At 39.6% G+C, this 23,069-nt stretch overlaps 2 long non-coding RNA genes and 1 pseudogene across 2 annotated transcripts; all 3 read left to right on the top strand.

Annotated features, from left to right (window-relative positions):
* Positions 1 to 10,215: 10,215 nt before the first annotated feature.
* Positions 10,216 to 10,796, top strand: LOC145090551 (uncharacterized). Its single transcript, XR_013701644.1, has 3 exons — positions 10,216 to 10,355; positions 10,444 to 10,631; positions 10,726 to 10,796. It is a non-coding gene; the product is annotated as an uncharacterized LOC145090551 (long non-coding RNA).
* Positions 10,797 to 20,663: 9,867 nt separating this feature from the next.
* On the top strand, positions 20,664 to 21,591 carry LOC145090550 (uncharacterized). Its single transcript, XR_013701643.1, has 3 exons — positions 20,664 to 20,837; positions 20,980 to 21,238; positions 21,322 to 21,591. It is a non-coding gene; the product is annotated as an uncharacterized LOC145090550 (long non-coding RNA).
* Positions 21,592 to 21,787: 196 nt separating this feature from the next.
* LOC145089732 (carbamoyl phosphate synthase small chain, chloroplastic-like) lies at positions 21,788 to 22,648 on the top strand (annotated as a pseudogene).
* The last annotated feature ends 421 nt before the right edge of the window (positions 22,649 to 23,069 follow it).

The following is a 23,069-nucleotide window of genomic DNA, read 5'->3' as shown; positions in this document are numbered from 1 at the left end:
AAATTTTTATCCGACCCCTCAATTTGAGTTCAGGCACACCCGAGAGTATGCCCGAATCCCTCAAACCAAGGCTTTGATACCAACTTGTAACATCCCAAAATTCAAGACCAAAAATTTCTTTTTAATAAAACATTACTTTAACCAAGACATCATTCCAAAACATAATCTGAGTATAAGTTTTCAAAACACATGTTTATTATCAGAGTAAACATTCCCAGGCTGACTAATCTATGGTGTGTGCCATGCGATCACCCCGAGCTCCTCCCTCCACTACCAGAAGTACCTGAAAACAAAAGTGAAAACCGTAAGCACGAAGCTTAGTGCGTTCCCCACCTTACCACATACCATGCAAACCATATACTTCACATACTGGGCCACGCCCGCTATCCTGGGCCTCGCCCTCTACTTCGGGCCTCGCCCGCTACAACGGCCCCGCCGCTCCAGGCCCCGCCTGGCTTCGAGCCCCGCTCGGATACATATCTGTTTCACTTAGGCCTCGCCTGTCATAGGGCCTCGCCCACTAACATATAATAGCACATAAACATATCACATAACATTACATAAACTAAACATATACTAACAACTCTTGCTCTAAGGCCTCGCCTATCTCTGGGCCCCGCCCGTGTCCTGCTACTGATGAGTCATGGAACCTCGTCCATACTCCTACTGATAGTGAGATACGGGCCCAGCCCACCCTCACTCCTTTCCTGACTTAGGCCTCGCCCCTGCTCTACTGCTACTGAGATGTGGAACACCATCCACACTCTGCTATTGGTGAGATACGGGACCTCGCTCACACTCACCTCCCTACCAGGCACATACAAGTATCACACAGACAACAAGTATAAACTATCACATAAACCGCTCCTTGGGCACCCGCCCTCTATCATTGGACCTCGTCCGAATATCATACTAGCATATTGTGCCTAGGGCTAACCCCCGGGTCTTCTACTCTTAACTACATGGGCCGGAATTGTGGCCGCAGACCCATTCATACAAAGGGAAACTCACCTGATACTGCTGAACTGCTGCTGCTAACCCCTTTGACCGCTACCTGACCACTGACTCCGAACTGCTGCTCCGTTAGCTCCCCGAGCTACCAATATCAACATAACACTTAGTCTAACCGACCTTCAAAGGTCAACCAAGTCAACTCCGGTCAAAGTCAACGTCTTGGTCAAAGTCAACCTTCCAGGTCAACCCTACTCGTCGAGTCACCCTACTGACTCGCCGAGTTCATAAGTCCAGAGTCCTTCGACTCGCGACTCTACTCGTCGAGTCAGCCCCTGACTCGCCGAGTCTACTGATTCCCGATTCCTGTCCTGTCCAACTCACTGAGTCCTGGCTCGACTCGCTGACTCGAGACTTAACTCGAAGGGTTTGGGACCACGCGACCTGACTCGCCGAGTCTAAGAACAGACTCGCCGAGCACACGACAATATTCATCCAACTCGCCGAGTTCATGCCTATCATCATCCGACTCGACGAGCTGTTCATCCCACTCATCAAGTTCCTCCTCATCTTCAAGCTACTCGCTGAGTCCACTCGAAGGACTCGCCGAGTCCAATAAGATCCACTTACATGCAGTGGACTTCCGAGTCATGCATGAACTCCAAACTGTAGATCTACCCTTCCCAAGCCTATTCCCCACGTAAAGTTGCAAACTTTACGTGTAGAGAGGGAGATCTAGGCAAAATGCACCAATAACTAGGGTTAAAGACCAAGAGGCTCCAAAATCCACCCAATGGCTGATACTTTACGGGATTCTAAACCAACACAAGCATGGATCTGAGGTAGCAACCTTAGATCTGGACCTCAAGCTTGAAATTGATCTTAGGCATGGCTTAAAAGCCCCAAAACTCATAACCAAAGAAGATCTAAAGGAGGGAAACGAATTGATACCTTCCAATGCTCTGAAATGCTCCCCAAACTTCAGATCTAAAGCCACTCCTTGATGCTTCAAAGATTCCCACTTCTTCTTTTTCTTCTAAATCACTCAAAAATGGCCAAAAGAATAAATCATCACAATGGAGGCTTAGGGTGCGGCGTTCTGGGTGTGAGAGACAGTTAAGGAGCCCTAGGAAGAAGATTGAGACGTTTAAATAGGCTCCAAGCCCCGGATTTAGGGTTTTCCTCGCACAGACCAGACTCGCCGAGTCCACTTGGCCGACTCGCCAAGTTGGTCACTTACTCCTCGACCCGGATCCCGCTCCGACTCGCCGAGTCCTTCCTTGGACTCGCCGAGTCCCTCCTAAAATTTAGGGTTTCCTTTACTTTCTTGGCTTTCAAAATCTTGGGTGTTACAACTCTCCCCCACTTAAACTGAACTTCGTCCTCGAAGTTTACCATGGCCCACCGCCTGCGATCTGCCTCCAATACCCAACACCAACTGCCTACCTGCGCTAGTCTCCCACCTGGTCATTTTGACTAACATCAACCTCGCGGGTAAACCTCGGGTCAAACCTAACCCTGAACAACTTAGAAACATAACTTACTCAACCGATAATCCTTCTGGTACTCACCGAGTACTGCATTCAACCCATAGAGGTTCTCTACTTCTTTCCTTGCGCAATTTCCTTGCCTTCCCAAGGCAAAGCCTCATAACCGACTTTTCCTCTGACACTGTGAAGGTCCTATCCTTCACTAACTCCATCATACGCTGCATACTCGCACTGCCACCGACTGGCAATTCTGCTACTCCTCGTCTGACTCCCTGATACACTGGGACCGCCCTGGTCCCTACCAACCTATCAATGACTGGATTACCGGCTCCCACCGGTAGCTAGTCCAACACCATCACTGGTCGCTCTCAGCGACTTCCAAAGAAACCTCGACCACCTAACTGCTCAGTCAATCCTGCCATCCAGGCACTACAAACCTGGGATCCCCGATCCCCTAATCTTGACACTAAGGTCCCTACTAGGTCCCACCTGTGCTGCTAAAACTCACGGGCCTCGCCCACGGGTCCCACCCGCCTCTATCCTTCTAGTCTCACTAGTCTAGTCACTCTCGCTCGGGCCTTGCCCACGGGTCTCACCCAACCATACTACTGAGCAACCCTGCTCCCAGGTCTCATCTACACTGCTAATCTCATACGGGCCTCGCCCACGGGTCTCACCCAACTATATCCTGGAGCGGCCTCTCCCAAGGTCTCACCTCTCTAGAGCTATACAGGCAACTCCCTATCATTCTCATCCACTTACCCAATCTTGAACCCTACCTGATCACTAGGAGATAAGGGCCTCGCCCCAACTCCACCAACGGAGCTACTAAGGAATGCTACGGCTTACCCATAGGCTTACATCACCATCCATTGCTGACCTCTAGTGAATGCTACAGCTGCCTTGTAGTCTTACAACACTTCCACTACTGACTGCTAATACGAAGGCACCCACATGCCATTAGCTTCTCAAGATCCTTATTCCGACTCCCGCGAGTCCTTCAAGCGATCCACAACCTGAATTCTCAACCATAACTAACCATTACCATCATACGCGCTAGCTGATGTGGAGTTTCTCAAACTCCCAACCCTGAAATCCTCATCAAACGCTGAACTACTTCTCTTCCCTCTCGGAGGTCACGTACTCATTCTGGGTCTGCGTGCTCCTCTCTGGGCACACCCGGAGGATTCTCCCCCACTTCGATCCTGCTTACCCCTTGCTGCTCAATACTCAAAGAGATCCCGATCTTTGCTACCATTTCATAACCCATCCACTGAGGAACCCAAGCCCGCCATAGCTAGGGAGTTAGCCAATCCATCACAATCACTGCACCACTCCGAACTAGCGAAACATACCAAATCCCTCCCAAGCATGCTACAGTTACTGCATCCTTCGAAACCTTCTTCAATAGAGCACATCCCCTAACTACCATACAAATATCCAAGGTATGCAGATGGCATATAACTCGATCACAATCAACCAATCAAAATAAAATACTTTTACCGCTAATGATGCAGAACCATAACAATGAAATCATGCACGAATAAAAGAACTGAAAATGGAAAATTGCATACCTGCAACGTCCGGCGTTACTCGCGCCTCCAAGGTCATCATCTGAAAAGCCCTGCTCCCTGCTGCAGGTGCCTCTACCCGGCCCTGACGGCCATCTGTGATCCTCAAAGTTGTAGGGGCGGGTGCCATCACCCGTCCTGCCGAAGACAAACTGGGGCACTGGGCCTTCTTGTGGCCCCGCTGGTTGCAATGAAAACATATCAAGTCTGATCCCTGCGCGGCGGTAACAGTACAATCCCTGCTGAAATGACCAGTCCGACCGCACTTGAAACAGCCAGACTCACCACCGCTACCACTCCTGCACGTGCCCCCGTGCGCCCTGCCACACTTTCCGCACCGACTGCGGTCCTGATGATCCCTCGATCTCGAATCCGATCCCTTGGGCCTTTTGCCCGAACCCGTAGCTACCTGAACCTCATCCGGCTTCCTCTTCCGGATCTGCTCCAAATCAATTTCCCTCTCTCTAGCCTGAGAAATCATATCTTCCAGCGTCTTACAGCTGGATCTGCTCACGAACTCCCTGATGTCATCCCTCAACATCTCATGGTACCGAGCCTTCTTCATCTCCTCATCCGCGACATACTGCGGTACAAGAAGAGACCTCTCCCTGAACTTGGCGGTGATCTCCGCCACAGTCTCAGTAGTCTGCGTCAAATCCTGAAACTCTCGTGCCAGCTGCTGCACCTCAATAATTGGCGAAAACTCCGCCCTGAACCTGGCCGAGAAATCGTTCCAAGTTATCACGTCCAACGCGGAATCATCCCCCAAAGCATGACCAATCTCCTCCCACCAATCCCTCGCTCTGTCCTTCTGAAGACAGGAGGCGAGTCTAACCTTGTCCCCCTCGGGACACTTGCTCGTACGAAAAGCGTTGGCAACATCAGCCAACCATCTGCTGCTAGCAATGGGGTCCCTAGCCCCATGATAATTTGGTGCCCCGCAGGCTCTGAACTCTCGAAACGTCAAGGTACGCGCTCCTATCAATGTCATCATCTCAGTACGGAAGGCTCCCAGCCTCTCATCCAAGATCTCCAGTATGCCCTCCTTGACCGTGCCAAAGATCACAGGAGTCTGAGCTAAAATACTGCGCGTAACCTCAGCTGATATCAACTCTCTCATCCGCTCCTCGAGCTGCTCGGCCCCTAAACCCGAGCCTAATCCCTCTCCGGCACCTGATCCGCCCGCTGGTCTCTCTCGCAATGTCACCATGCTGAAAAAAATATACCACAACCACTATCAGAATACTCATCACTGATGCGAGACCAAACATGCCCTACCAGGTTCCCGGTCTTGTCTCTGCCCTTCCCGAATCGAGTACGGATCCTCTGCTTTCAGTAGTACGGGCCCATACTACCTTCCACATCTATCCGTACTTTCCTCAGGAATTGCTTTGACTCCACCAGGTCCCTTATCCACTACTACTGCTCCCAGCACTATCTCATCCCAGGCTGACCCTAGGGAAACCTCTGACTCAACTCAAACCAGTCCTCAGCTGCTGAAAGTCTCCTTGTGATGCCAATTAGCCATCACCTGGATACCATCACATGCGACGAGGCTCAGATAATCCTTCAAGTAAAAGACTCGTCCCTACAACGGTTGGACTCAAACAAGAGCTGCGCAATAGGACCAAATCCAGCACTCTGAGATTATTCAACCCTGATCGCATGTGACGTGTTGTATCCACCTAATGGCTAACTCCCATCACTCAGAAACCCATAATGCACAAAGCAAGCAGCATTCGAACAAGGGAAAAATCTAACCATAACATACTCAAGCAATCATATCCACATAGCAAGAATCTGAACTAGCATGCAACACAAACTCACAACCCAGGCATAACCTAAACAGGCTATCCTACTACTGTCTACTCAGCACTACTATACAGCTAAAAAGCACAAATAACAGGCACATAAGGCATCATCCCTAGATCCTTAGTCCTATTCTAGCATGTTGTTCTATCAACTGATAATCATAACATAAACTTGTATGGGTATTTTGGGGTACTTACTTGAGCTCGGTTGATTGCATGCACCACACCTCTTTTCTCTTTTCAAAGTTCTTTTCTTTCTGAATTCTTTTTGCTTTTCTAAAACTGTTTTTCGTTCTCAAAATTCTTTTTACAAAACTGTCTTTTCACTTTTGAAAACTTTTTATCCGACCCCTCAATTTGAGTTCAGGCACACCCGAGAGTATGCCCGAATCCCTCAAACCAAGGCTTTGATACCAACTTGTAACATCCCAAAATTCAAGACCAAAAATTTCTTTTTAATAAAACATTACTTTAACCAAGACATCATTCCAAAACATAATCTGAGTATAAGTTTTCAAAACACATGTTTATTATCAGAGTAAACATTCCCAGGTTGACTAATCTATGGTGTGTGCCATGCGATCACCTCGAGTTCCTCCCTCCGCTACCAGAAGTACCTGAAAACAAAACTAAAAACCGTAAGCACGAAGCTTAGTGAGTTCCCCACCTTACCACATACCATGCAAACCATATACTTCACATACTGGGCCACGCCCGCTATCCTGGGCCTCGCCCTCTACTTCGGGCCTCGCCCGCTACAACGGCCCCGCCGCTCCAGGCCCCACTTGGCTTCGAGCCCTGCTCGGATACAGATCTGTTTCACTTAGGCCTCGCCTATCACAGGGCCTCGCCCACTAACATATAATAGCACATAAACATATCACATAACATTACATAAACTAAACATATACTAACAACTCTTGCTCTAAGGCCTCGCCTATCTCTGGGCCCCGCCCGTGTCCTGCTACTGATGAGTCATGGAACCTCATCCATACTCCTACTGATAGTGAGATACGGGCCCAGCCCAGCCTCACTCCTTTCCTGACTTGGGCCTCGCCCCTGCTCTGCTGCTACTGAGATGTGGTACACCATCCACACTCTGCTATTGGTGAGATACGGGACCTCGCCCACACTCACCTTCCTACCAGGCACATACAAGTATCACATAGACAACAAGTATAAACTATCACATAAACCGCTCCTTGGGCACCCGCCCTCTATCATTGGACCTCGTCCGAATATCATACTAGCATACTGTGCCTAGGGCTAACCCCCGGGTCTTCTACTCATAACTACATGGGCCGGAATTGTGGCCGCAGACCCATTCATACAAAGGGAAACTCACCTGATACTGCTGAACTGCTGCTGCTAACCCCTTTGACCGCTACCTGACCACTGACTCCGAACTGCTGCTCCGCTAGCTCCCCATAGCTACCAATATCAACATAACACTTAGTCTAACGACCTTCAAAGGTCAACCAAGTCAACTCCGGTCAAAGTCAACATCCTGGTCAAAGTCAACCTTCCAGGTCAACCCTACTCGTCGAGTCACCCTACTGACTCGCTGAGTTCATAAGTCCAGAGTCCTTCCACTCGCGACTCTACTCGCCGAGTCTACTGATTCCCGATTCCTGTCCTGTCCAACTCACTGAGTCCTGGCTCGACTCGCTGACTCGAGACTTAACTCGAAGGGTTTGGGACCACGCGACCTGACTCGCCGAGTCTAAGAACAGACTCGCCGAGCACACGGCAATATTCATCCAACTCGCCAAGTTATTCATCCAACTCGCCGAGTTCATGCCTATCATCATCCGACTCGACGAGCTGTTCATCCCACTCATCGAGTTCCTCCTCATCTTCAAGCTACTCGCTGAGTCCACTCGAAGGACTCGCCGAGTCCAATAAGATCCACTTACATGCAGAGGACTTCCGAGTCATGCATGAACTCCAAACTGTAGATCTACCCTTCCCAAGCCTATTCCCCACGTAAAGTTGCAAACTTTACGTGTAGAGAGGGAGATCTAGGCAAAATGCACCAATAACTAGGGTTAAAGACCAAGAGGCTCCAAAATCCACCCAATGGCTGATACTTTACGGGATTCTAAACCAACACAAGCATGGATCTGAGGTAGCAACCTCAGATCTGGACCTCAAGCTTGAAATTGATCTTAGGCATGGCTTAAAAGCCCCAAAACTCATAACCAAAGAAGATCTAAAGGAGGGAAACGAATTGATACCTTCCAATGCTCTGAAATGCTCCCTAAACTTCAGATCTAAAGCCACTCCTTGATGCTTCAAAGATTCCCACTTCTTCTTCTTCTAAATCACTCAAAAATGGCCAAAAGAATAAATCATCACAATGGAGGCTTAGGGTGCAGCGTTCTGGGTGTGAGAGACAGTAAAGGAGCCCTAGGAAGAAGATTGAGACGTTTAAATAGGCTCCAAGCCCCGGATTTAGGGTTTTCCTCGCACATACCAGACACTACAAGAAAATAGACCTTTAATGACGCGCTTTTTACGACACGAGCTGATTAATGATACGCAAAAGGACGTGCCCTTAAAATAGTGTCATCTCTTCAAAAAAATTTAGGATTTACGTCACGCATTACTGCGTGCCCTTAATTTAGTGTCTCAATAAAAAAATTAAAAACACGGAGGGCGCTTTATCTTAAATGCGCGTCGTCTTTACCTGTCGCTTTATAATTTTAATGAAACACGCTTTTAGTAGACGAGGGGGAAACGAAATCCCCAAAATTTTGAAAACCCGCCTTGTTTTGAAATCTTCTATCTATCTTTCATCCTTGCAATCCACTCTCCTCTCTCTGATACTCTCTCCTCTAGATCTCCCTTCATTCTCTACCTCCCGTCTCTCTATAAACCCTAAGCCATCACCACCTCCCTTCTCTCTAGCACGTGCTAGGCCAGGGTTTTAGTAGATACTGGGGAAAATACATCCTCCCTAATTCTAGGGCTTTTTGTTCAGGACCTCACAAAAGCAAATCAAACCAGAGCATGGGTGGACGATTCACCTTCGTTTGCCGGCTTCCCCACCATCATCGATATACTAGGGTTGGTCGTCCTTGGAGTCACAATCACCCGCCTATTGAATCCCAAAAATTAACCCCCCCTTCCAATTAATAAGAAAAGCCCTAGGTCTTCGTCTTCATGCCTGCCACTTAAGAGAACGGTACCGTTGATATCTCTATTGAAGCTGTGGTTGTCGATGATGACGTCAAGTTCAGATTCCAAAGTGATGTACACCGAGAATCTCTCCGGAAGTTGTCGATGATATCTCTACTGAAGCTGTGGTTGTTGCAATGGCTATCATCATTTCCCTTGTTCTCTCTTTCCATCGTCCCCTATGCTCTTCTTCATCTTCCACACCTAAACATCTTCTTAAATCTCGCATCTGCCCCCTTTGGTCACTTTACTTCTTATTCTGCCTACCTCCTCCTCCTCGCAGTACTATCCTCCGCTGCTGCTACTCACATTCGCTTTCCCCCGCCGCCGCTCATCGTCGTGGTTCATTCTGCTCCGCCACACTGCCATCTTCAATGTCGATGGTTTCTGATGATAATCCTCTATTAAAGGACTTTGTGTTCCCTCCGTTTGATGCAATCGATGACTGTCATGTGCGCCCTAGGATGCGTGCCTTGTTGAAGAAGCTTGTAAGTCTGTGTGATTGATTATAGATTTGTGTTTATTCGATTGTTGATTTGGGGAAAAAACACTGTAGGTAAATGTTTCTTATTACCTATATGGCTATATCTGCTTTGCACTAACATCACTTGTTTTTTATGATTTACAAACATATTTCTGAGTTTTGACCATTTTGTCCTTCTCAGACACAAGAATTTCTAGCTCTACTCCCCATTGTTAGAGACCACATAATTGATGGTTATAGCCCCGAGGCACGTGAAGTATTTCACAGAGAATTTTATTTCTTTGAAAAAGTCACCACTATATCAGGTGCTCTGTATCCACTCCCCAAAGAAGAAAGGAGAGCTGGCATCAAGAGGTATATCTCAGTTGTTTCATTTATATATTGATTAAATGTTATGTTTTCCTGTTTTTAGCATATAGTAGTTTACTGGTTATTAATTTTATAAACGATATGGGTACAGAGGGTTGGAAAAAATTCAGTTACCTGGAGATGATTGTTATCTACCAACAGCTCCTAGTAAGCTTGTGAGGGGCATTCAGGTCAATAGTGGAATCCCTTTACAGTCGGCAGCAAAAGTCCCAATTATGATCACTTTTGATGTGTTTGATCGAGATGGGGACCCAAAAGATATAAAACTCCAAGCTTGTATTTTTAAGGTAAGCAATTACTACTCATCACCTATAAACATTGGTTTAATTATTAAATGTTTATCTTTATGAAAGTAATAAAATGCATTAAGCAATATACAGAACTTCCACGAAGAACATCTGATGAATTAGAATCTGCATTGAGAGTTATTGATGAAGCTCTGCAGATTAGCAATTTCTCAGAGCAATTACTTCAAATGAAAGCAGATATCTTAATCATGGTTTGTGTTACAAAGTAGTTTATAATTTTCTCTACTTAATTCTTGATAACTTATATGATTCAATTCAACACTCTTGTCTGTTTTTCAGTTACGAAGATATGAACATGTTATTCAGATGTGTGAGTAGAATCCTAATTCTGCTGAGGTGGACACACACACAAGCCCTAATTCATGGAGGTCAACCCTGATTGTTAAATCCTATTTCAATCTAGGAAGACTAGAGGAAGCTCTTGAATTCATTAAAAAGCAAGAAACTTCTGGACAAATCACAGAAAGGTAACCTTATTCTGTTTCGAAATTTTCAATTTGACTAAAACTAAAAGTCAACAATATGAAAGTTGACTTCTTTATGGTATTTATTGATTTCCAGATTAGAAAGCATGAGTTTGGACTCGGTGATACCTTTAGCCAACACAATTCGTGAGCTTTTATCTCGCAAGGTACATAAACAATAACTATTGAAGAGAAGCAGTTGGTGCGTATAACACCAACTGCTTCTCTTCAACTTCCGAGATATCTTTATGAAAATGTGTCAAGTTTAACAACAAAAACCATTGAAACTTAGCATCACAATACATATTATTTTAATCGCACACAGCTTGCATGCAATGCACATACAATTTGTGACAGTGAGCTGATACCATTTGGAACTGGACTATATCCCTTCATTTCCATTATAAATCACAGGTGACTTTAGGGGTAAAAATGGTATTTTCTTCTTTAAAACTTCACTCACATCAACTAACAAATGAATTTGATTTTACAGCTGCTCTCCAAATTCAGTTCTTGTATTTGAAGGCAGAATGGCAACTTTACGTGCTATGCAAACAATACCAAAAGGCAGTGAGGTATGTTTTTCTTACAATCCTTCTACATTCTTTTATTTTATTTGTATACTTAAATCAGTTGAATGTATTTAATCTGTGACTTATTTGTGATGAAATCTATGAATCTGTGGTGAAATGACTAAAAATCTGAAATCTGTGGAATATAGTCATATACATCATCATCTTAGCTTATGTTATGAAATATGTGTATGTTGTTGTAGCCTTCCATGGCAGGGGTTAAAAGCTGGCACCAAGAATTAAGCAGAAATATGATAAAATTAGTGAAAAAAAGATGCTTACTCCCATTGAGGTATTGATTATTATTTACAGCAAATATACTTTTAAGTACTTATTCTCTTTAAGGTTTATTTTATTTATTTACTTTTACCTTACAGGTGCTTTGCAAATCTTATCCTACTGAATTCATACAATAATTCCTGGTTTGTGTAGTTTCCTTCCATTTGATTCTTCATTTCCATCAAGTGTTTGTTTTTAGGGCTAGTAAAACAACTTCATAACTCATGATCAATTCGTATGTAGAAAGCATTTGAGCTAGCTTCTTTCTTTTGGTTCTGGGTAATTTCTTCTACTTAATCCCCTAACATATTTTCATCTCAAAAGTTGGCATTATATATTTATACATCAACTATGCACTTTTGTTATTCTAGTGGAAATTCAATTATAATGATTTTTTCATCAAGAACCACATGCTCGCGTACATACACCTGTTTTTAGGGTTTGAATGAAGTTCCTTTCAATTTTGACATGAATTTCATACAAAATTAAACCTCTAAGTATTCTTATCTCTTGTTTCCATTATCCAGGTTTGTGGGCCAATTCTTATGCAGCTATATCACCCCACCACTCTATGCCCTAGTTACCGAGGTATGATTTTTTCATGAAAATATCCAAAAAGATGTGGGAGACTCTGACATATACAGACACTTATATGACAATGTCGCAATGATATGGGATATAGTAACATGAACAGTGTATTATTGTACACAGATGGGTACGAATTACAAGCTAGGCAACATTAATTCCACAAAGTATAAGAGATACAATCCATGGATGGGGAAAGGATGCAAGGAGAAGAAGAAGGTGGTTAGGCATATATGGAGATGATTCAATGGTTCACACGGATACAAGCACGGTCATATCTGTTGAGGAATTAGAGCTCCGTGAGCCGATACCAACATGTGTGTATATGTATCCTTTTCATACCATGAAGCCTTTGATCATTTTGTTACATGTAAGTTTTTAAAGTCCATTGTTTCTCATTCGTCCATTTAAATTGGATTTGTCGCTATCTAAATTCTCATAGTCACTTATTGGTTTTTTGTTATATATGCTTAAATCATAACAGCTATCATGACGACCTTCAACAGTAGCAGAAGATGTATACGTGTTCTTGTGCTACTATTGTGGATTCAGGAACATCCTTGCTTACTGGTCCAACTGTATGTATCTCACATGAAGTTTCTGTTAGAACTATTAATCTCAGGGATTTCAAGTTTTTCATATTTCTTGTATCTAATTATTTTGTCTACTATTGGAATGATTATTTGTATAACATTAACTTTTGTGCAATGCATTGTATTACTTGTATATGGTATTTTATTTTCCATTATGTGACATGAAATGCAAATTTAATATGAAAATAAGTAAATCCATAAATAAATTTTTTTTTTAAAAATTTAAAATTACGATATGCAAAAATGTGTGTCATCTTCATTTATGACATGGTCTTTCTTGACAGGGGCTTTTTTGATACGCATTGCGTGCCATTAACACGCGCGTCGTAAGGTTACGACACGCAAATGCGTGTCGTCTTCCTTTATGACAGGGCCTTTCTTGATACGCATTGCGTGACGTAAACACGCATCGTAATTGTGCGTCGTAAATGAGCGTCGTAAATGCGCGTCGTCTCTCTTTATGACAGGGCCTTCCTTGACACGCATTTGCGTGTCGTCTGAGCCGTTTACGACGCACAATGAGCGTCGTAAAAGGCCTTTTTTCTTGTAGTGAGACTCGCCGAGTCCACTTGGCCGACTAGCCGAGTTGGTCACTTACTCCTCGACCCGGATCCCGCTCCGACTCGCCGAGTCCTTCCTTGGACTCGCCGAGTCCCTCCTAAAATTTAGGGTTTCCTTTACTTTCTTGGCTTTCAAAATCTTGGGTGTCACATTCTAACTTGTAGAATTAAATCTACTACACCATATCTTCACTCAGACACTCACAAAATGTGAGTTGATACCCCTACGTTTTCATAATTTTTAACTATTTAGGGAGGGGGGGGGGGGAATACAGGTGTAACACAATAAAAATTGTGTTAATATCTAAATATTTTTAATGTTTATAATTTTTTTCCGTTATCACAATTATATATATATATATATATATATATATATATATATATATATATATATATATTAAAATTATATGATTAGGATTCAACAAACTTAGAATTGGTAATTTAACTTCATTTTTTGTTCCTTGTTTGGTTTTGGGCTTGAGGCAGAATTACTTATTCGAATGTCTATTTAATCACAATTAAATAAATACTATATTTATATAAGTATAAAATGGTTTTCAAACTTGTTAAACAAAAATATAAATTATGCAAACTATTTTAGTACCATTTGGATATAAACATTGGATTTCAAGGAAACTACAATATTACAGATTTTACAAATTTGACAAAGGTTTTCATTACAGAAAAACATGAACATATAAACTATAGTAGGTATAGTTTATGAAACCTACACATTGCTTTCAAGGTTCAGATTACAAAACAGACAACAAACATATATACTATAATGAGTATAGTTTATGGACATTATGCACTACTTTACATATTCAGAGTACATTATAGAAAAAAAATATGTAAACTATATTAAATATAGTTTATGAAACATACTTATAGTTTGTTCATTACAAGGTAACTTTTCATTATTCTACATGTAATCATCAATATAGCATTTGTGAGACACACTTCAAGTACTTATCTAACTACCAACCAAGTCCTGAAATTATAACCAGAGTCTCCTAGAGGGAGAACATGACACTTGGCTATAGAGCTATATGGGACTGACAATCTTGCACCAGATTTGCATGGAACAGCTAGGCTGGGTGGCCTGTGGTGACAAATGTCGTACTGATTGCACATAATGGTCTTGTAAACTGCGTATTTTTTTGAATCAGAAAACTCCAATATACCTTTTTTTTCTAGCTTGTTGGGCATAGTTTTCAAGTGATGTGGTTGCAACTTCACTATAACCAAGTCCCCTTTCTTAAAAGGAACAACACTTTTTTTGGAATCTTGTAATTCTATGTTACCTAATAACGCAATATGAAACATAGATGGAATGGAATCACATCCTGCATTAACATAGAGTGCTTTGTCATATACTCATATTTCCCTCACCTTGTAGTCGTATAGTCTCTTAGTTACAATTGCAATGCATCGTCAAATATTTATAATTCAATCAAACTGGACCAAGATGTTGCATCCTAATATTTCAGATCATCTCAACCACATCATTATCCTTCTTAACATTTTACTTCCTTTCTTTTAAGCAAATACCCACCTTCCAAAATTTCACCAAATAGTATTAGTATTTAATATAAAAAATCTTTAAAATTTTTAAAAATTTTAACTAAAAAATTATAAAAAAAAAAAGATTACTAATACCCAACTATTTTTCATTAAACTAAAATTTTAAAAATTATATAAACTTAACTAAAAATTACACCCTATTCAACTTTACTAATTTCAAATCTTCACACTTCAAAGCTGCAGATTTAGATCCTTTGCGTGGATATATCAGGTCTTCACAAGAATCAGAAAGATTGTTTGGATACATGAATATGAAATTTACAGCCAAAACAAAATGAAACTTATACTCTTTACCAAAAAATTGTACAACTTAGTAGTGTTCATCTAGCCAAAAGAAATACTACAAGTTTCTCTAAATAATAATCAGAGTATTCTTACCCTTTTTGTTCTTCTTTTATACCGATGGCAAGCAGCAACCTCCTTCTTCATTTTCCCGTGTCAAACACCAAAACCCAAATAGCCACACACACCACAAAAAAAAGAAGCGAATAAAACACCCTTGATCGAATTTCCTGTCTATTTCATCAACATGTTTATGGATACCAATTCAAAAAAAAAAAAGGAAGGCTACCAATCACCACCGATCCCAAATAGCCCACCCCTCACAACCTTCACTTCTCCTTCCGTCGAGCAAAACCCACCAAAGTGGGTGTTTCCCCGGAGCAAACACGGGAGGCGACAGCCCCCTTTGATCCCTTAACCTCGTACCTTTCCTTTCCTTCCGACGACCCTTGCTGCCAATCCCTACCGAGGCCAACCACGACGTCGCTGCTGACCTATCCCCTCTCGGACTCTCCTTCGGACCTCGTTCTTCATTTGCGCCTCACAGCTAGACGAGAAAGAGAGAGCTTCGCTGCTTTCGTCTCTTCCCCTCCTTCGGTTCGGCCAGACACCAGAGAAGCCCCCTCATTCAATCGATTACCAACACCGAGACCACTTCCCTTCCGTTTCCGAGCTTCTCTTTCCCCGAATCTAGCCAATATCGGGGGCGTATGGTCGCTGCCTTCGTGCCTCTTCTTCCCTCTCTTCGTTCGTCTGCTTGTAGTTGTTCTTCCCTTTGCTCGATCAACAAAAGGAAACGGGCATAAAAAGCCCTAACTTTTTAAGTTGGACCTTTAAACACAATTAGTCCCTCGATGAGACTCCTTTTCTTAAAAGCGCTAATCCCTTTTAAATTCTATTAAAAATGACAAAATGAACCCTTATCAGAACATTTATTTGAAATCCATCGGAAACCCACAAATATTGGACCCATTTATTCAAAAAAAGCCCCCCCTTGGTTATTTTTAGCAAAACTAATTTCAAAAATTAATCCTATTTGAATCATTTTAGTTCCTCCTTTTATTTATTTTAACCAAAGCAATTTTATTTTGGTTAATTAAATTACCAAAACAACCCCCAATAATTTAAATTTATACAAATATATTATCCTTTATGCGAAAATACGATAAATCTAGTTTTAAAAAAAAAATTCTTATTTACCAATTTACCATATTTTTACAAATAAACCAGCATAAACTTTTCGTATATGTATCATGGTTATTTTATCGTAAAATAACTAGTCCACACATCACATCTTGCATGGTATAAAAACATATGATTTTTTTGTGACATTGTATATTATAACAAGCATCTTTTAAAACTTTATAGTATTTTAAGGATTTAAGTTATTACTATTCATGTATATTGTTATATTTAAATACTTAAAGTTTATACATATACATATGTTCTTTATAAAAGCGAGTACATTACACTTTTATATACATACCAAGCACACCCGACTTTTATTGACTTTATACAATGAAATTCATTATGCCTAGTGATTTAACCACAATTAAGTTGGGCTGAAAGCTATTCACATATTTTTTTAGTTAAGGGCTTTTTAGTGAGACTATATTCATTAGCTGAGTTTAAACACTTAGCATACCCACACTATTATAACTATTAATCTTCGGAGCGGGATACATATGTATAGATCTATATGGAGTTGACATCCCTACCTGTGGTTGCTAGCTACAATCTCAACCGGTCAATCGAAACGGGTGATAAGTGTCTATAATTGTTATTACAATGTCCAATAAAGCGTTGTAGGGAGTACATTCAGTCACATAGCTCGGTTATAGGACTCACTATAAACATTAATTAGAATATCTCTCTCTCACTACCGACCACAGAATTGGTGGCTTTCAAAACTATTTTAAGGCTCCTGCTCTGATGATTTTACTTTTGATTTTTTTTTCAAAAAGTTTATATATTTATTAGGAGATGGTGTGGTTCAGGAAGTTTTAGAATTCTTTAGATCGAGTCATTTTCCAAAGCTTTTAATCCTCTGCTTATTGCTTTGATTCCAAAGGTCATGATGCGAAGTTGGTTGGTAATTTTAGACTTATTAGTCTAACTGGGTGCCAATACAAAATTGTTGGTAAACTTTTTTGCTAATAGACTCAGCCTAGTGATTGGTTCTGTTTTGAATCAAGAACAATCTACTTTTATAAAAGGGAGGCAAATATTAGATGGTCTGATGATTCTATACGAAGTTTTCTCTTGGTTTAAGACTTGTAAATATAAAGTACTTGTTTGTAAGGTTGACTTTCAAAAAGCATATGACTCGATTCGTTCGGATTATCTTGATGATATTTTGTGGTTTCGGCTTTGGAGATAAATAGAGAATATGGATTCGTGACTATTTGTCCTCGTCTATGGGATCTGTTTTAGTTAATGGTGACCCCAACGAATGAGTTCCAGTTTCATCGTGGTTTACGCCAAGGAGACCTCCTCGCCCCTTCTTGATTTATCCTCATCATGGAAAGTTTACATATTGCTTACTAAAAAGTTACTAACAGAGGATTGCTTATAGGTCTTCTTGTGGGAACTGGGAAGTGATGATCGGGTTTCCTTTGTCTCACATGTCTTATGCGGATGATGTTATCTTCTTTGGCTAATAGTCTAAAGAAAATGGTGTGACCATCATTAGAATGCTTCATTGCTCTTACCTGATCTCATATCTCAAATTAATACTTTATAAAAGTCAGATTATGGTTATCGGTGTCAATCAATCAGTGTTAGATCAGATGATCGCTTCAATTGGTCGTGTGGCTAGCAAGTTCTTGTTTACATATTTAGGTCTTCTTATGGGAAAATACGTCTTTGGTGGAAGCTTGGAGTGATGTTATTTGTAAAGTTACTTGTAAGCTGTCAAATTGGAAAGTTAAATCTCTTTCAGTGGGTGGTAGATTGACATTCTTAAAATCAGCCTTTGGTGCTCTTCCCACTTATTTTATTTCTCTTTTAAGGCTCCGGAAGGTGTTCTTAAAAACCTTGAATCTATAAGAGATTCTTTCTTTTTGGGGGATGATTTGTAAGAAAATAAAATGATTTGGCTGAGTTGGAAGAAGGTGATGGCGCAGAAGGTTCATGGGGGTCTTCGGGTGAGCAACCTATTTTCTTTGAATCGTGCTTTTATTTTCATGGGTTTGATGTTTTATTTCTTCTCCCACTACTTTATGGGTTCAACTTGTTATGGCTATACATTGTGTATGTTTGTTCACAACCTCTATTCGGGGAGTCCGTATTCAATTTTGCTAATTTCTAATCTTCACACTTTGAAGCTGCAAATTTACATCCTTTGGGTGGACATATCAAGTCTTTACAAGAATCAGAAAGATTGTTTGGAAACATGAATCTTTCTACGATACAAGTTCTATGGAAATTCCAGAATGTGCTAATATTTTTTATAAAAAAATGGTACCTTCGACCAAATCGTATTCCAATAATTATTTTTATTACTATTGTTATTATTATTTTTTGCAAGGAAAACCTAAGTTCAAAGCAAATAGGGTTGTTGATTACTATTGCCACCTTTTTTTTAATCCTTTTCGTTGTAATGTTTAAATTTTTAAACATTGATCAAAGCAAGATACCAATGAAACTATAAGATGAAAAAGAAAACTGGTGTTGGTGTTATTGTTAGTATTGGTGTTCCACATATTAAGTAAACCGTCATATCCTGAGTTAAAAGAGTCACATGTTTACATTAGTTCAGTAAGATGTAAAGAATATGTAATAAAGGAACGATAAATATACCCAAAAAAAGGTAAATAATGAACAACTTAATTAATACCTTTTTAAGTGTCTGGATTCATAATACAACTTGGAGTGAATTCACAATCTACAAGTAGGATGCTATGATAAGCAAATAAAACAAAGTTTGTTGCAAATTTAAATATTCAACCAAAAGAAGAAAAAAATAATATTTCTTTGATGGCTTTGATACATTTATAGTCATGTAGCATGTTATAACAAGCAACTAAAGTAAGATGCTACAAGAAGCAAATAAAGAAAAGTACATTGCTATTTTTTTTACTTTACTAAAATCGGAAATATGATATTTTCAAATGGATTTGATACATCTATATTCATTTAGGATTCTATAATAATGAAAACACAAAGTACACTACTAACTTTTAGTTTAACAAAATTAAGAAAAAATAATAATTTCTAGTGGTTTTCACACATCTATATTAATCATGTGGGATGCTATAACAAGCCAATAAAGAAGAATGCTATAATAAGCAGATAAAGCAATTCATGATGGTATTTTTTGAGTTTAAACGAAAATATGATATTTAAAGCACGTTGGTATTTTTTAAGTTTAAACAAAAGTAGGAAAATATGATATTTTCATGTAGTATTGATGCATCAATAATTATGTGGAACAATATATCGTTACTAGAAAACAACCACTTTAATGACACGGATTGTGTATGATAAAGAGGTACGGATGACATGAAAATAGGTGTCATTAAATCCCCAGTCATAAAGGAGGGCGACACACATTTGCGTGTGACAAGCTTACGGCACGTATTTACAACACGCTACGCATTGCATGTCATTATAGTCTTTATCATAAAGGAATACGACACACATTTTTGCATGTCACGATATTAAATGTTCTAAAAAAATATAGTGGAAGGCGAGGGTTGACTTAGAGTTTGTAGAGAGAATGAAGGGAGAGAATTATGGCCGGCGTGTTGAGATCTAGAAAAGAGAGTGACGATATAGAGGAAGGCGAGGTACTTCAAATTTTTGGGGCTTTCATTCCCCTCCTAATTATTTAAAAGCGAGGGGCGCCTCAAATGTCGTGAAAGGCTTATATTTTTGTAGTGAAAAAGATTATAATGTAGGATGCCATAAAATCATATAAAGCATACTACGTTAAGATGCTTTATTTGCCACAATTTCCTTATGTAAAATCTTCAGTTGTTCGGTTTTCAGTTTTTTGGTTCTTTTTTTATATCACGGTTTTCTTGTTCTTCAGTTGTTTTTTTTTTATATCATAGGTCATTTGGTCAAACAAAAAAGGAAAATTTATATCATATTTTATAATGCCATGTTTAAGGCTACACTTTAGTCCTAATATTTAAATAATGCTTAATTAAAATGGTCTTAAGTAGGTACATTATATGTGATAATGTCATGTTTAAGTCACAATTTCTTCCTAATATTGAAATAATACTTATTCAATATATTGATATATTCACGACATTATTGTTAGTCATGTAGTAGTAACCATTATTTTTTGTACATATTATTTGCTAAATACCATGTTTTGTTGATAGTTATTTTTGTAAAATATATAGATTATCGTATTCACATGTTTTTATATTGAACTTTTTTGAAACACATGATATTATTAAACTAAGCAGAAATTATATATATATATATATATATATATATATATATATATATATATATATATATATATCCTCTCCTATCCTAATAAATAAGAGCTTTCTTTTTCACGTGGCATACTCTAAGCCCCTTCCAATCTATTTTTCCCGCTCCAATGTTTAAAGTGAAATACCAACGCTGCACTCTTATCATTAGGTTATGATTACGATTGCGATAAACTCCATCCTTCGCTTCATCTTCACATTCTTTTTAGTTCTCCCTTCATTTTACCTCTGATCCTTCTCCGATGTTTATTCTTCTCCATAAAATCAAAATCAAAATTCTAATTCTTCCAAATGAATTCAGGTATATTTCGTTTTTCCCTAGTCTTAAATATCAATAATTTTCTTCCTCTTTTTTTCTCTTGCTTCCAACGACCTTAATGGTGAAACCTTCAATATTAATCATTTTCCTAATGTACTTAACAATCTCTATATTTATACTATAGAGATTCCATCCAAGCCATTCGAAAACCACTAATCGGCCCATTCCGGTTTTGAAAGGGCTTCAGGTTAATTCGTAGGTTTTTAGGTTCGATAAGAGGTACAACGAGTGCCAATGTATGGATATAAATCAAAATTCAAACTCTCTCAAATGAATTCAGCAAGTTACGTTTTCCCCTGATCTTTAATATTAATCATTTTCTTCTTCTCTTTTTCTCCTGCTTCCAACGACCTTAATGGTGAAACCTCCACCCACTGAATCAGGTATACTAGAGTTTTAGTTGAATTGCGACCTTTATCACATTGTTCTTCCCAAACCCATTTCTCATCTTACATATTTGTTGTAGGTAGGGTTTTAATGAGTTTAGACAACCTGTATGACTCCTCATCAGTTCAATTGCAAAATCGTGTGCATAATGGTCTTGTGCTTGGAGATGCAGTGCTGGTAATTTACTGTTTCTTTCTACTTCCACTTTACACACCAACTGTTTGATACAATGCCCAAGTGAAAGTCGTGTTAATAGTTTTCTAATTTTGTTTAAGAAATTAGGTCATCATTTATTATGTATTTGGGAATTCATTCTAATGTATAACATTTACGAAATGTTATTAGCACATCTGTGCTTCAACATCTTTTATCACATTGTTTTCATCCATCTTATTCAAGAAAAACATAAAATTACTTTTATGTGGGATAAAAATGAACTGTTGATTATAACTTTGAATGTAGCTAAAAATTACTTTGATGTGCATATATAATTCTGCTTTATTTCTTCTATTTGTTTTCATTGTTTTGTGTATCCACATAGCTAAAAAGAACATCTGGAGATGTCACACACATGGGATATCGTTGGTAATGGCCTTGTCTACTCTATATGATATGGGAATCTTAAAAAGACCAAAATGTCTTCATTATATATGTTTACGTACGATTCAGTTTTTTCACTGAATTGCATTCCATTTCTTCGACATTTTCTGCAGGTGTGGATTTAATTTCTACCGTCACTTGTAAGAAGCCTTGTGAATGGGTTGGTAAGACCGATATGGAATGAGATTTTAATTTTTAACTCCAACAAAAGGCATGACGCGACTTTTCATGTGAGTTTCTTTTATAAACGCAACCAAGCATCGATGTACATGTTCAGAATTGTTGATTATAGCATCTTACTTTCATTTCTTCTTAATAGTTTTAACTTATTTATTAAATTCCTGTTTAAATGAAGGTGGTGGCATATGATTTTGGAATCAAGCACAATATATTGAGGCGATTGGCATCGTATGGGTGTAAAATCATGATTGTTCCTTCAACATGGCTAGCATCTGAGACTCTTAAAATGAAACCAGATGGGGGTACTTTTCAGCAATGGACCAGGTGACCCTTCTGCTATACCTTATGCTGTTGAGACAGTTAAGGCTATTATGGGAAATGTTCCTATTTTTGGAAATTGCATGGGACATCAGTTGCTTGGACAGGCCTTAGGTGGAAAGACATATAAAATGAAATTTGGTCATCATGGAGGAAATCATCCAGTTCGTAACCTCAGAAATGGAAGTGTTGAGATTAGTGCCCAGGTATTATATATTAGTATCATTATTGTTATTAATAGATATTATTAACTTAATGGGGGAATATATTTGTTGCAGAATCACAATTATGTGGTTGATCCTGAATGACTTCCAAATTGAGTGGAAGTTGACTGTTAGTCAGCTGACTTTTTTTTTCTTTTTTTTTTCAACATAAGATAAAATTATTAGGTTCACTTTTTTTGGCAATTAACGTGTAATACAATGGTTGTTGTACTTTGATTAGTATTATGCATTGTTGTGATACTGTACATAAAGTCCTCCGCCCCCAATGTTTCCGCCGTTCCGGATTGAGAGTGTGACATGTTCAATGAACGAGCTACACACCCATACTTTATTGACAGACAAATGAATCAATATCCAAAACTGAAACATGATTTTAGATTTCAAATTCACCTACCTCCATCATTACTTTTTCAAATCCCTAATAATTTATTTCACTAATTAAACTTCTTCTTTCATAAAAGTTGGAGGCATGATATAGCATGTATGATAAGAATCGTTTGTCAAT

This window comes from Lactuca serriola, chromosome 2 (genome assembly GCF_051521515.1).
Source record: "Lactuca serriola cultivar US96UC23 chromosome 2, Lser_US96UC23_V15, whole genome shotgun sequence".
Lineage (NCBI taxonomy): Eukaryota > Viridiplantae > Streptophyta > Magnoliopsida > Asterales > Asteraceae > Lactuca > Lactuca serriola.
This window is presented reverse-complemented; position numbering and strand designations above follow the sequence as displayed.